This window comes from Phacochoerus africanus, chromosome 15 (assembly GCF_016906955.1).
Source record: "Phacochoerus africanus isolate WHEZ1 chromosome 15, ROS_Pafr_v1, whole genome shotgun sequence".
Lineage (NCBI taxonomy): Eukaryota > Metazoa > Chordata > Mammalia > Artiodactyla > Suidae > Phacochoerus > Phacochoerus africanus.
The window spans coordinates 39257637-39273473 of NC_062558.1; the positions used below are offsets into that span (position 1 = coordinate 39257637).

At 43.0% G+C, this 15837-nt stretch overlaps 1 protein-coding gene across 1 annotated transcript in view; it reads right to left on the bottom strand.

Annotated features, from left to right (window-relative positions):
• Nucleotides 1-15837, bottom strand: part of RPH3A (rabphilin 3A) — a 293276-nt gene that overhangs the window by 260711 nt on the left and 16728 nt on the right. The gene's annotated exons all lie outside the window — the stretch shown is intronic.

Here is a 15837-nt window from a genome sequence, read left to right on the forward strand (position 1 = left end):
TAGGCAATAGGGAGGGATGGAAGGTTTTGGGGGAGGAGAGTGACTTCAATGCAAACTGCCTTTCTGGTTAGCCGTGAAATGAAGTGCTTGCTGAGCCAAGAACAGGGCATTTAAGAGACGAGATCAGGCCAAAATCACAGCTCAGCATTTCGTGGGGAGGAGAAGCTGGAGAGAGAAGTCAAGAAGAATATAGTTCAATGGTGTTTTCTGAACCGTATTTGGGATCAGTTATTCATCAACTCTACAGCGAGGGCAGGGAAGTGTCCCTTGGGGCGGGGGGTGGCACAGACCTTCCTGTAAACCCATCAGACACCCAGATTCGGGTGGATGATTAAAAAGCACTTTTTATAACTGAAGGCTTCTCTTTCTCTTAGCTATGCTTTTTAGCATGTTTTCAAATGAACATAAAACTGCATTAGCCAGTTTCTTGAGCCAAAGGAAAAGGAGAGGGCATATTTAAAATGCCCTCTTAGACTGCAAAGGGGAAAAAAAGCTAATTATGTATATAAGTATATTGCTCAATCCCTGCATTAAAAAAAAATTCTGAACAATTCCTCTGGCTTCTATTAATTCTGTGCAGCTATTATCTAAAATTATTACAGCAAGCAAAGGCAAGCAGGATATAATGAATAGATTTTTAAAATGAATAGTATGGGTGTGCTGTATAGGCAATCTGAGGGTGTGAATTGTTAAAGATGGAAGGAACCTCAGAAATTATGCAATTGAACCCACTTATTTTAGAAGGGAAAGTAGCCTAAGAGACCAGGAATTTCTCCAAGTCCCACAGCAAGCTGAGACTTTGATATAGGGAGACTTGGCGTTTATAAGAGCAGATGTGTTTAGAAATGTAAGGTGCCTGCGGGTGTTGACTGTCTTGTGCTCACTGAGCTTAGCACTTTTTATGTATTATCTGATCCCTATAACAGTCTTATGATGTAGGTACTGTTTTTTATCCCCATTTTGCTGATGAGAAAACCAAGATTCAAAGAAATCAAGTTGCCTGAGAACCCACAGCTAGTTAATGGTAAAGCTGGAACTGGAACCCAAGGCTAACATAAACACCTATGGTCTTTTCACAAGAGTATATGCAAATTAGAATATTAACTCTGAAGGGGATCAGAATATACCACCCCCAAGTATGCCACTTTGACATAAGAATGCTTTTGAGCTGTACTGAGGAAACAGCAAACACAAGAAGAGTTCTCTGCCCTCCCTTTCCTGTTTAAAATCAGGCCATAAATTTCCCTTTGTAGAGGTGACATAAATTTCCACTTGTAGAAGTGTCCCCCTCTCCCATACCAGGAAAAGGAGAACCGCTTTTAGTATCAGAGATGACTTGAGTCTGCATAACTAACCTTACTAAACAACCCCTGTCTGCCATATATTGCCTAATCCCCTTCCCCAAATTTACCACCCCTAGAGCCCAAACTCCTTTTCCTTTGTCTAGTCACTTCTCCACAATTTATCGCTCTTTGTTACAATGGCATATAAACCCCTGAATCTAATCTCCTTCTTTGGGTTTTTACTTCTGTGGAGCCCTTGTGCATATAAAAATATTAACATGAATTGGGGAGTTCCCGTTGTGGCGCAGTGGTTAACGAATCCAACTAGGAACCATGAGGTTGCAGGTTCGGTCCCTGCCCTTGCTCAGTGGGTTAACGATCCGGCGTTGCCGAGAGCTGTGGTGTAGGTTGCAGACGCGGCTCGGATCCCGTGTTGCTGTGGCTCTGGTGTAGGCTGGTGGCTACAGCTCCGATTGGACCCCTAGCCTGGGAACCTCCGTATGCCGCGGGAGCGGCCCAAGAAATAGCAAAAAGACACACACACACACACACACACACACACACACACACACACACAATAAATAAATAAACATTAAAAAAAATCAACATGAATAAAATCTGTCTTTTCTCCTGTTAATCTGCCTTTTGTGTTTAATTTGCATTCTTGCATGACAGAATTTAAGGGGTAGAAGAAAAGCTTTCCCTCCCCTACAACTCCAAGACCACAAGCTCCTATGGCTCTGCCTACTGTAAGCCCTAGTAGAAAGACAGAGGAGTGATGTGTAGGGAAGAGGGGGCTAGTGCCAAGCAGGTACCTAGAAAACAAACATACCCAGATAAGTGGTGGCTCAACACTAAGCTTATCCAAATGATATTACTTACCCCCACTTTTATTAATGGTGTATATGTAAGAATCAAGTGATATGCTACATATAAATGACGTTTGAAAACTCTGAAGTTATTCAAAGGATAAATAAAACAGACCCTTATAATTATTAGTATTCCATCCAAAAGTTACCCAACAACCTCAGTAATCTGAGAGGTGAAGAATCACGAAGAGAGGAAGAAAGCTCTCGGAGTACTCCAAAATGTTCAACCTGATAGAGGAGAAACCCCAAATATTCACTCAGAGCCTACAAACTCTTGGTGTACAAACGATCTGCACTAAAAGTTACCAGGCTCCCCAGTTCCACAGGGGATTCAAAATGCCAATGTGGAATAAGAGGAATGCTGCTTAGAAGTGATAGATGATAGTTAGGCAGAGATGGAAAGGGGAAGAGCTTTAAAAGCAAATAAAGAGGCTTGCAACCTGAGGCTAATTAGCATAAGAGCAAATAGCTCTCTATTCCTCAGCCAGAGAAAAATCACAATATTGTGAAAAGAGAAGAGTGTGGCACCATCTAGAACAATGGATGAATCTAACCTCTACCACTTATAAACTCCACGAACTTTGGCAGGTTAAGGCACCTCCCTGAGTGTGGTGGTTTTAAAATATGTATGCAAATTCTTTAATACTACGCCTTTCAAGAGGCAGAGCCTAATTCTCCCCTCTTCTAGCAAATAGAATAAAACAGAATTGACAGTGTCCAACTATAGAGTCTAGGTCATAAAAGGCATTACAGTTTCCATCTTGGTCTCTGACTCTCCTGGATCATTCCAGGTTGTGAGGTCACACAGGAAGCTCTATAGAAAGATCCATGAGGCAAGGAACTGAGGCCTCCAGCTAACAACCATATGAGAGGAAGTAAATTTTCCAGCCCCAGTCAAGCCTTCAGATAACTGCAGCCCCTGCCATGCTCTGACTGCAACCTCATGAGATCCTCAGCCAGAACCTCCAAGCTTAGCCATAACTGTGAAACACCAATCCTCAGAAACTATGAAAGATCATACATGTTTGTTGGTTAAAGCTATTCACTTGTTGTGCAGTGAGAGATAACAAAATACACTGAGCCACAGTTTCTCCATCTATAAAATGGGGAAAATCTCAGAGAACAGAATACGTAAGACATCTAACAGACGCCTGGCATATGATAGTTAGTAAATACATGTTAGTTTCTTTTCCCACCGGCTCCTCAAATACACCTGAGAGCACAACTTCAGAAAGGATGGATGAATTTTATAACATGGGGAAAAGTTAAATTGTCTCTGTACCCCCTTTTCAAAAGCAAAATAATCTTTTAAAGGGGGTGATTCTTAGAATGACTGCCATTAAAATCACTCTCAGTATACTAGAAAAGTTATAACAATGCACTAGCAAATAGTTAAAAACACAACCCTTGCCCTCTGTGAACTGGAGATTGGCACTTTCCACCTGCCTGTACATGGACTGAATCATGAGCCTCTGCAGCTGCTGACCCTCAACACCCCCCTGAAAGGAGCTCGGGATGGAGATCAAGAGTGAGGCGCTCTGTGCTGTGCGAAAATTGGCAGAACACGTCTTCAGATAGTTAGATATTTTCAGAAGATTTTATGAGCCCAATTCTTGCATCTCCTCCTATCTAGAAAAGCACTAAGATCCTTCATGGTGACATCTGCCCCTCATGACTGGCAGTAGCCTTCACAAGACTGGCAGCATCCTTCTGTAAAAATGTATACTTGGTTGCATATAATCCCCCCTTCTCCAAAATCACATATATCCCTCCTTACCTCTTTGGAGCTGTATTTCAGAGCTATCTGAAATGCTTCCTCCTGGGCTATAGTCCTCATTTTGCCCCAAATAAAACTTAACTCTCAATTTTTAGGTTGTGCATATTTTTTTAAGTTGACACCTCAGACAGACTGAGGTGCCAGGTATCAGTTCTGCCACTTTACCAGCTGTGTATCCTTGGGAAAATCACTTAACCTCTCTGAACCTTATGATCTATATTTAAATATAGATGACCTCTGGGGGATATGTTTGTTTCAGTTACCTGGAAAATGTACTTATTTAGAACTCCTTGCAAGTGATGTAAAAGAAAATTTGCTTGGCTCAGTGGGTTACAAACCCGACTAGTATCCATGAGGACATGGGTTCGATCCCTGGCCTCACTCAGTGGGTTAAAGAACTGGATTTGCCGTGAGCTGTGGTGTAGGTCGCAGACCCAGCTCAGATCCCGAGTTGCTGTCGCTGTGGCATAGGCCAGCAACTGCAGCTCTGATCTGACCCCTAGCCTGGGAATTTCCATATGCTGTGGGTTCGGCACAAAAAAAAAAAAAAGGCCAAAAAAAAAGAGCTCCTCCTACCTTGGGGTTCCAGATCAAAGGATCTGCTGTTATGAAGGCTAGAGCTGATTGCCTGGCAAATATGGCTCTTTGTGTCATCCACAACCAAAACACACACACACACACACACACACACACACACACAGGCAGGATGATGGAGAGGAAGAGAGAAGTATATTACATTGCATCCCCTTTTCACTTCAAGGCTGCTGTTGGTATTCATCTTAGTAAAACTTCACTTTTACAAAGATGTTGGGATTGGAGTAGGGGAGCCCCATCACGTATCGTGACTTGTCTCTGCCCTGTCCCTGATGAGGCAGGACAGTAACGAGTGCACCTCTTTCCTCCTGCCTTTTCTCCCACCTACCCACCCCCCAAAAAAAAAGAGCCAGTGGGTGTCTGGCCGTGTTTAGAGGCAGGCAGATTGAACTGCAGATTAACTGCAATTAAAACGCAGTTGGAGAAAGCTAGAAAGAGCACCTTTAACATGTAAACAGAATTTGGCTGCCAGGAAGCTCTGTTTTTGAGTCAGGTGGGCAGGGGCTTTGTTAGTGAAGCACTAGGGAGGAAACGGAGGTGGGTGGAGAGAAGCTATGCATTCAGGAAGTTTAAGGAACCTGGTTTATGGGCTTGGGGGAACCTCAAGGATACAGAGGGAGCCCCCAAAATCCTTGCTTTTGGCTAGGGTACAACTATTACCTAACTTGAGGTGTATGTCCAAGGGCATAAAGAATAAAAAATGCCCCCCATGGCAAATTAAGAAATGAACATCCCTCCTCTTGTGGCACAGCAGGTTGAGAATCTGGCATTGTCATGACAGCAGTTCGGGTCATTGCTGTGGCACAGGTTCAATTCCTGGCCTGGGAATTTCCACATGCTCTGAGCGTGACCAATAAAAAAAAAAAACTACTCAGTTAAAAAAAGAAAAAAAGATACAAACATCCCCAATATATCTGAAGGTTCTTAGGTATCTCTCCTCTACCATACCCCAACTGCCTCTCCAGAGGGAACCTCTGCTCCGAATTTGGTGTTTTCAGTCTCATGAGTGTCCCTAACCTTATTCAATTGCTTTGCATAGTTTTATACTTTATAGAAATTATATTCCATATGCATTTGGGGGTAACTTGCTTTTATTTCTCTCAACATTATATTTCTGGAGGAAAACATTTTAATTCACAGAGCCCTGGCTCATTCACTTTCAGTGGCAGAAATCTAATGTATGTATCCCCTGCCCAGTTGATAGGGGCTAATTTACATCCCCACTCCCAAATACATTGTAAAAAAAAGCTTAAAACAGGAAATGGGACTAAACATTGGGGGTTCTCATCGTGGCACAGTGATTAATGAATCTGACTAGGAACCATGAGGTTGAGGGTTCTATCCCTGGCCTTGCTCAGTGGGTTAAGGATCCGGCATTGCCATGAGCTGTGGTGTAGGTCACAGACATAGCTCGGATCCCGTGTTGATATGGCTCCTATTAGACCCTTAGCCTGGGAACCTCCATATGCTGTGGGAGCGGCCCTAGAAAAGGCAGAAAGACCAAAAAAAAAAAAAAATTTACACATTGAAGGCACATGGTTTTCAGAGCTTTGCCCTATGACGTGAGCCAGACATTTGTCATATCTACCTCAAAGGGTTCCCATAAGGACTAAGGAACATCATGGTAATAATAAAAGTTAACATTTATCAAGCATTCACAACCTGCCCTGCTTCAGGCTAAGAGCTTTGCATTATTGTGCATTTAACCTTCAGCACATCTTTGTTGATGGAATAGCTTATATCATCCCATTTTACAGATGAGGAAACTGAGGCTCAGAGAAAGGGGAAGCAATTTGCCTGAAGAAACATTTCTTGGAAGAGACAAGAGTGGTACTTGAACTAAGATTTCCCTGAAGATGCTTAACTCCAGACCCCACGCCAGAAAAGGACTCAGGGCAGAATTCGGCATAGAACGAGCACTTAGTAAATGACAGCTGCTGTTACAGGAATAATGAACCATTTTTGTGCCAGGCAGGATTATCAGAACTGGCATTAATTATTCAGCTCACCTGGGGAGAGTAACTTGCAGTTTAGCCTATATTTAAATTAAGAGGAGGGAAATAGATGACTGAGTGGATCAACCTCTCCCATAATCTGATTCTAATTAAACCCCCAGGGAGTGCCCTAAATCCCCAAACACTGGGAAGCTGCACCACCGTGATTCAAAATATGTATTATGCAATCTCTGTTCTCTAGGCTCACAGTTCAGGGTAAAGAAATGGTGTGCACTTATTGGAGGCACGAGGTATAAACACTGAATCCTCCATGTGCATTAACTCAGTCTTCACAGCAACCAAGGAAGCAGGAACTCTTATGATCCCGTGGTATACACCAGAGGCTGAGCATCAGGTAGGTCAAGCGACTTACCTAAGGTCACTGGAATAGTTAATGGCTGTGGTATAATACAAAATATGTATTTGGTTTCTGTTCCCAGTTCCTTACACAGAGCTCCCAAAACTCTGATCATTTCCTGAGTGATAGGTGTGTGTTGGAACATCTTTTGTTATAATATCTGGGCTTAGTTCCCAGTTCCCGCCACCTAAGACCCTTGGAATTTCTGGAGTGATAAGTGCTTGAATCAACGGGGGCGGGGGAGGGGGAGCCCAACCCCCCTCCCTGAGAGCTTCAGGATAGAAGGGGGGTGGAGATCAATACATAATTAGAAGGTTGGAATTTTCAGCCCCCAAACCTATCCCAACCTCCAGGGAGAGAAGAAAGCCTGGAGATTTGAGTTAATTATTAATGGCCGGAGTTCCCGTTGTGGCACAGAGAAATGAATCTGATTAGGAACCATGAGGTTGCGGGTTCGACCCATGGCCCCCCTCAGTGGGTTAAGCATCCAGCGTTGCCATGAGCTGTGGTGTAGATCGCAGACGTGGCTCAGGTCCCGTGTTGCTGTGGCTGTGGCATAGGCCGTCGGCTACAGATCCGATTAGATCCCTAGCCTGGGAACCTCCATATGCCACAGGTGCAGCCCTAAAAAGACAAATAGACCAAAAAAGAAAAATTATTAATGGCCAATGATTTAATCAATCATGCCTATTTGATGGAATCTCCATAAAAGTCCTAAACCCAGGGTTCAGAGAGCTTCCCTCTCCACATGCTGGGAGGGTGGTAACATCCCATCTCCACTGAGACAGAAGCCTCTTCATCTGGCTGTTTCATTGACTAGCTGACATATGTTACCAAGTGTACAGTGTTTCACGAAATGAAACATACATCAATTTCAATTACGTACCATAGCTCATAGAACCAGAGAGAAAGATGATTGCCAGAAGCTGGGGGGTGGGGAAAATGAGGAGAATTAGTCAAAGGATAGAAAGTTTCAGTTATGAACAAGTTCTAGGGAGCTAATAAACCACACGGTGATTATAATGATTACTACTGTACTGTCCAGCTTGAAATTTGGTAAGAGAGTAGATCTTAAGGGTTCTCATCACACCCACAATAAAAGGTAACAGTATGAGGTCATGGGTGTGTTAATTACCTTAACTGAGTTAATCATTTCACAGTGTATACATATATTAAATCATCACATTGTACACCTTAAAATCACATTGTACAACCTGAGTATATTCATAATTTTTACTTGTCAATTATACCTCGGGTAATTCTAGGGAAAGAATAAAATAAAATATTTTCTCAATTTTATGGCTTTCACTTCATATTTCAGAGGCTACTCTTCTTTTTAGGGTGCAAATATTCGCATGGGCTTTTGTAAGGCTCATAAGCTCCTAGCACTGACCTCACAGTGCCTGATGGGTAAACCAGATCTCATCTCAGCCACATGAATAGAAAGTCAACTTTTCTCTTGCTACACAGACACGATGACTCGCTTTTATATTCCTCTGTGTTGGTCCTTCTAATGAGTCTAAGCCAATGTGTCGCACACAGCAGGCAACATGGAAAGATGCTGATAGCAGAACACCAAGAAGAAAAATGATTAATGGCCCCCCGGCCCCCCACCCCAGGAAGAGAAAAGTTAATTACTGGCATGTAAAATACCTGATAGGAAGATGTTACACACCCATATTACCAATTAACCTTACCCGCTACGAAACTGCCATTGCTGCTAATAATAGAAAATGACTGTCATCCTAATTACCAGGTCTGTACAAGAGGCCAGGGTTAAGCAAGGAGATTTCTTTCTTAACCTTTTCCTGGTTAGTTTTCTAATCTCTTTGGCATCCTTTCAATAGGTTACACTCTGGTTCCACTTTCACCTTAAAGCTGTCCCCAGAAATAGTTGCTACTGCTGTTGTAAATCGTTTTTATTGAGCATATACTATATGCCAGGCACCACGCTAAACACTTCCTGAGCATTCTCCTCCTCCTGCCCACTTCGCTTATTCATGGTCTCTGCTTGGTACAATTTTTCACTCTTTGGTTTCCAAACTGGATCTGGGTTTCTGTAAGGAAATCCAGTTTTGCCATGTACTCCCCCAAGAGGAGAGTCTCAACTCACAGCAGCCAAACTTGGCAAAGCGTAATGTAGAAATCAGAGGGCCAACTTATTGATTGCTGCTGAGAACCAGACGTGCTCAGGGAACAAAAGCTCATCTTCACCAAGCACATTTTCTTCCTGTTACAAATCTACCTGCAGCCATAGGGCACACTGGTCACTCTCACCATCCCTTGCACACTGATGTGACAACTTCTGTTAACACCTGTGCTCCTTTGCGAGGGCTTTCTCTGGCCACTGAAGCATGCTAAGCCAGGGTGTGGAGCAGGTCAGAAGTGTCAATGAGACAATGCCCCCAGTAGTAGCCCTTTAGTGACAACTGGTGTGAGTGAAGGACACATACATCCTCACCCACACAACTTGGCACCCCAGGAGCAAGGCTGAAGCATGTGCTACCCAGTCCCACCAATGCCCTCAGCAAAACCCTACTGCTCACTGCCCTTCCCTGTCTCAGTTCCCTCCTCTACTAGTGCTTTGTGGAATCACCAGCCGCATAAATTCCTTGCATTGAAACCCTTGTCTCAGGGTCTGCCTTTGGGTGGGGGGAATCAGCCTAAGACAGACATCATAGGTGGTCCTGAAGGAGTTCCCACTGTGGCTCAGCAGGTTAAGAACCCAATAGAGTGTCTGTGAGGAGGTGGGTTCGATCCCTGGCCACGCTCAGTGGCTTAAGGATCCGGTGTTACCACAAACTGCATAGGTCACAGATGTGGCTCAGATGTGATGTTGCTATGTCTGTGGCATTGGCTGGCAGCTGCAGCTCCAATTCAACCCCTAGCCTGGGAACCTCCATATGCCACAGGTGCAGCTGTGGGAAAAAAAAAAAAAAAAAAAAAGAGCCAGTTGGCTATCATAACATTGAGTCCCTCCTTTCTAGGAGCTGGCCTGATGCACAAGCAATTTCCCTTGCTTATAGATCTGGAAACTCTCTTTTCTGGACAGTCCTGGACACATACATTGATCAATCTGACCCACTTCTATAGATCCTCAGTAAACACAGTCCTTCTTCAGAGGACAACCCAACTGATCAGGCTTTTGTGTTTTTAATCACACTCCCCATCCAGGCACCCTCCTGACGCAGGGAGGAGGGGTCCCTTGCCTCTCCCAGCTCATCAATCACACACATACTCCCATCCAGGCTTCAGGATGGGTCATTTACATTTTTCCTGTAATAGATTTTTAAATACATTAAAGCATTCCACTAGTTATAGTAATTAAAACATGACAGATGAGGTAAGGCCCATCTTGAATACCACCTTTCCCCAGGAATCCTAGTCCCGCTTTCCTCTCCCCAGAAGTTACTATATTAATCAGTTCAGTGTGTACATTTCCAGGCTTTTTCCTATGAATTTACACAGATCTATTAAGTCATGGAAAAAGTTTGGGACGGAGGAGGTTAACATAAATGGCAGCTTCTGTACATATTGTCATTAGCAACAAACAATAGAAAAAGGAAATTTGAAAGGCATTGTTGTTTACCATAGAAGTAGAAGATGCTTTAAACCTGGGAACAAATCTGACAAAAGACAGCAAGACTTCAACACTGAGATCTACAAACATGGCAGACCAAAGTTTAAGAATATTTACATAAATAGGAGTTCCTGCTGTGGTCAGGGGAAATGAACCCAACTACTATCCATGAGGATGCAAGTTCAATCCCTGCCCCGCTCAGTGGGTTAAGGATCCGACCTTGCCATGAGCTGTGGTATAGGTTGCAGATGCAACTCAGATCTGGCCTTTTTGTGACTGTGTTGTAAGCTGGCAGCTGCCACTCAGATTCAATCCCTAGCCTGGAATCAAAGGCATATGCTACAGGTGTGGCTGTTAAAAAAAAAAAAAGTATGTAAATAAAGAAATGTCCTGTGTCTGTGGACTGTTATGATTTTAATTCTCTACAAAATGATCTATGGCTTCACTGGACTCCCAATCAAAATTTACTGGCATTCCCTTGTAGCTCACATGGGTTAAGGACCTGGTGTTATCACTTCAATGGCCCAGGTCACTGCTGTGGTGCAGTTTCCATCCCCGGCCAGAGGAACTTCTGCATGCCATAGGTATAGCCTTTCCCCCCAAAAAATCTACTAGATTCTAACATTTATATGCACATGCAAAGAACCTAACAAAATCAAGCAATATAGAAGAAAGAGGAGGAGAAAATCAGAAACCTTTAATGCCCCTAGATTTCAAACCTTACTTAAAGCTATAGTTATTAAGATATTGTGATATTGGCACAAGGACAAATAGGCTGAGGGGACAAAGTAAAGTCCTGAAGCAGACCCCACACATAGGCATGTGAAGATATTTCAACCTCAGTTTCATACCACAGCAATAAAGTGACCATCACAATAAAGCAAGTCACGTGATTTTTTGTGGTTTCCCAGAAACCAAAGTTATAAAAGTTATATTTTAGGAGTTCCCATCGTGGTGCAGCGGAACCAGACCTGAATAGGAACCACAGGGTTGCAGCTTCGACCCCTGGCCTCACTCAGTGGGTTAAGGATCCAGCACTGCTGTGAGCTGTGGTGTAGGTCGCAGACACAGCTCCAATCCCAAGTTGCTGTGGCTGTGGTGTAGGCTGGCAGCTACAGTCAGATTGGACCCCTAGCCTGAGAACCTCCACATGCCGTGGGTGCAGTCCTAAAAAGAAAAAAAAAGTTATATTTTAATATACTCCAGTCTATTGGTGTGTGATAGCATTATGTCTTTTAAAAAAAGCAATGTATAGACCTTACTTTAAAAATATTTCATTGCTAAAAAAATCTAACCATCATCTGAGCTTTCAGCAAGTCGTAATAGTAGTATCAAAGATGACTGATCACAGATCTGTAACAAATATAGTAACAATGAAAAAGTTTGAAAAATTGTGAGAACTCCAAAAATGTGACACAAAGATATGAAGTGACCAAACACCCTTGGAGAAATGGCCCCAAAGACTTGCTCAATGCAGGCCTGCCACAAACCTTCAATTCGTTTAAAAAAAAAAAAAGGGCACCATCTGCTAAGTGCAATAAGGTGAGGTCTGGCAGTATATAGTCACTAGAGTTACAACAAAAGCATTGCTGCATTTTGCAAGGGTCATTGGAATAAATGGTGCTGATTAAGTTGGCTGTCCATAAGGACAAGAAAGGAAACAAAACCTTGAATCCCTACCTCACACCATACAGAAAAATTAATTCTAAAGAGACCATAAACATACTTAACATATTTTTCATCTTGCTTTTCTCACTTAGTGATGTTTAGCGAATCTACCCTTGTACATACATACCAACCTATATAATTTTCTTAATGGCTCCCCAGTGGCCTGTGCCAGGATGTATCATGGTTCATTGAGCTGTTCCCCAGGCCCATGTGAATATATTCTCTCCACTAGTGTCCGCAAAGTGGAATCACTGGGTCATCTTCTTCAAATCAATTAGCATCTCCATTATATTTGGTTTTTCCAAATTTCACTCCCAATGAGCATTTGTGTTTTGTGGTTGACTATGAAGGGTAGAATCAATACGTTAACCAAAATTGGTTTGGATATCAAATGGATGACACCAACATGCACCAGGAGTATATACAAAGACTCACTATTAATGAAATGAGACTTTCTGGGGAAAACAGGGCAGACACCCAACTGGTCTGGAATGGCTTGACCAAAGAGAGGAATGATGGCTTTGAGTTTTAAAATGGTTAGGGAATGGGACTAGCTGAAAGTTCCTACACACACAGTTGAACTTCCCCATCAGTGCCCAAAAAGGCAGCACTGAGGATTTCTTACTGGCTTGCTCAGATATGGGGTGAAGGGGGAAGGGGGAGGGAGGGGGCTTGAAAGCTGTTGGTTGTCAAACATCAAATACAGAGTCAGACTCTCTATTCTACTTGATTTGTGTCAGCTTGGGTAGGTAAATCACATACCCTTTAGATTAATAGGTAGTCACTAATTGGTTTATCTTAGATTCTGGCTTTAGCAGATCATATCAGGCTAGGCTCAGTCAGGCTCCTGATTTAGTTTCCCCATATGAAAAACTGTTGAAGAAAGCCCCCAAGTGAGAGATATACCTCAGCTGATCACTAGTCTTTTCACTGAGCACTTACTATATGTTAGGAACTATTCTGAGAACTTTCACATTAAGTGAACTCTTTGCTACATAACAATCTTCTGAACTAATGGTTTTTATTATCCTTATTCTATCCTTATTATCCTATTCTATGTCAGATAAAACTGACATACAGAGAGGTGAAATGACTTGATTTGCATAGCCAGTCAGTGGCAGAAGTGGGACTCAAGGCCAGACTGTACAGACCTCGAGCCCAAGCTCTTCATCACCATGCTAGGCTGTGGACCCCTTCAGGACAGTGACAAATACATAGCCCCACTGTACTGTGCAACTCCAGGATCACATAGAATACACTGTAAGTGGTGCCCTCTGGAGTTGGGGAGTAAGCTGAATCTTGTGCACACCTGATGGTGCCTGGCATATAGTAAGTGTTCAATAAACATTGGTGAATTAATTAATAACTTTATACATAATAATAAAAACAAGGCAGCATTATTTTATCCATGAGGATATGAAAACCAATACAATAAAATCAGCTAAAGAGCTCAGCTGACTACACTAAACATTATTACAACATCCCATGTCAGTAGCCACTAAGGAGAAATTTCCCTCTACTCATTGGACTGAGAGCACCAGGAGGGTAGGAACTGAATCTGTTTTGTTCCTGCTGGACCCCCAGAACCCCAGCACAGGGCCTGTCATAGATTAGTCACCCTAAAAATATTTGCTGACGAACAGATGGATATTGAGAAGATAACTGGATGAATAAATGCATGTGGATGGATGTTTGGATGGATTTTGGGTAGATGATGGGATATATGGATGGATGAATGGTTGTATGAGTGGATGGATGGATGACAACTGGACAAGCAGTGTAGCCTTAAAAAAAAAATCTGAAGACATCTGAAAAGATGGATAGGAAGCATTCTGGCAGAACCATGTACTAAATAGTTCTATGACCCTGAGCAAACTGCCTAACTTCCATGGACCTCATTTTCCTCATCTTTAAATGGGGAAAAGAAATGACACAATGGACATCACTCAGTAAACATTCTCTTTGTCTTCCTAGGAAGGTGTCCTTCCAATCTAACATGCCATCTTTTGAGGAAAAAGAGTTGGGAGCCATATTTATTCCTTTGTCTATTCTATAATATTCATTGAGCCCTATCTGTCAAAAGCTTTTGTAGACATGGCTGGGTAGTCCCTCCTCATTGATTCTAATGGAGAATGCATTAGTAGGCTTAGGTTAGGTTACGCGGCCATAACAAATACATGAAAATCTCAGGGCCTTAATACAACAAATGTTGACTCTTCCCTGGCACAGTGTCCACTGTGGGTCCAGGTAACTTAGAAGTCCATGTGAAAATGGTACTATGATTTCCACATTTTCGACATGAGGCCTTCACAATTCACACAGCAGGGGGGATAAAAAAAAGCACAAAGAGAACTCATTCCCGCTTCCCCATACTTAAGCCTGGAGGTGACACACACTCTGCTCATAAACCATTGGCCAGATCTAGCCCCATGGCTCACTTAAGTGTAAGGGGACTGAGACAGCGGTGACACCCTTGGACTCTTTGATGAGCATCACTATCCCAGCCGTGGTGGAAACACACACCAGTAAGGACATAATTACAACTCCAATATGTGCCAGGGAGGGTCTAACTGTGAATGGCTTGGCCACGCTCCTGAATTAAGACTTCAGAAGGCCATAGACCTAACACATACAAAACCACAGAGAAAAAGAAATAAGCGATTGTCCAGCTTGGCAGCATCTGAGCAGTGATTTCATTTCTGAGCACAAATGACTAAAAACAGTGCAGAGCCCAGACATTCAGCCACAGAATTCCCACAACACCTGTAAAAACAGCCTGACATGGCACAATGCCCAGGATTTATTTACTAGGTCCTGTTCTGAGAGGAAAAAGCTCAGCATGTCACAAGCCATGCTGAAGGTTCTGCTCAAGTGCAGTAAAACTCACCAGAGGTCTCAAACTCAAACAAGAGAGGTGGTCTCGTGGGTCTGGGACAAAGAAGACACTGCCAATGAAAAGGCAGTTGCTCCTCAATACCACCTACTAGCCTGGCTACTAGATGGCTACTTGGGATTATTTTTAAATTTCTAAGAGACGTTGGAAATCTTGATGTTTAGATGAGATCTCTTAGATTTTTTTTAAAGTGAGAATTAAAATTATTTTTAAAAACTCTTTTGGTTGAAAAAAACATATCTGCTGTCCAGATTCATCCAGTGGTGCTGCTGTGAAGCAGCACCCCAATTCTCTCTCTCCAAGCTCTAAAACCATGCAACCAGAAGCCTTAAGCAAATCTGAGTCATTCTAACTCAGCATCCAGGAAAAAGCTGGCATCGGCCAACATGCCACCAGTCAGGGAGTGGTTATGTAAACTCAGCTGCTTGGTGAAATATTATATGCCCATTAAAAATGTTGTTCAGGAAGAGAGGAAGGACACAGACATGCTTAGGGGAAAATGCTGAGGGAGTTCCCGTTGTGGCTCAGTGGTAACAAACCTGACTAGCATCCATGAGGACGTAGGTTTAATTCCTGGCCCCACTCAGTGGGTTAAGTATCTGGCATTGCCATGAGTCATGGTGTACGTCGCAGATGCAGCTCAGATCTGGCACTGCTGCTGTGGCTGTGGGGCAGGCTGGCAGCTATGGCTCTGATTTGATCCCTAGCCTGGGAACCTCTATATGCCATGGGTGCAGCCCTAAAAAGACACACACACACATACACACACACACACACACATGCAAATGCTAACTGAAAAGAAAAGCATACAAAAGTCTTAT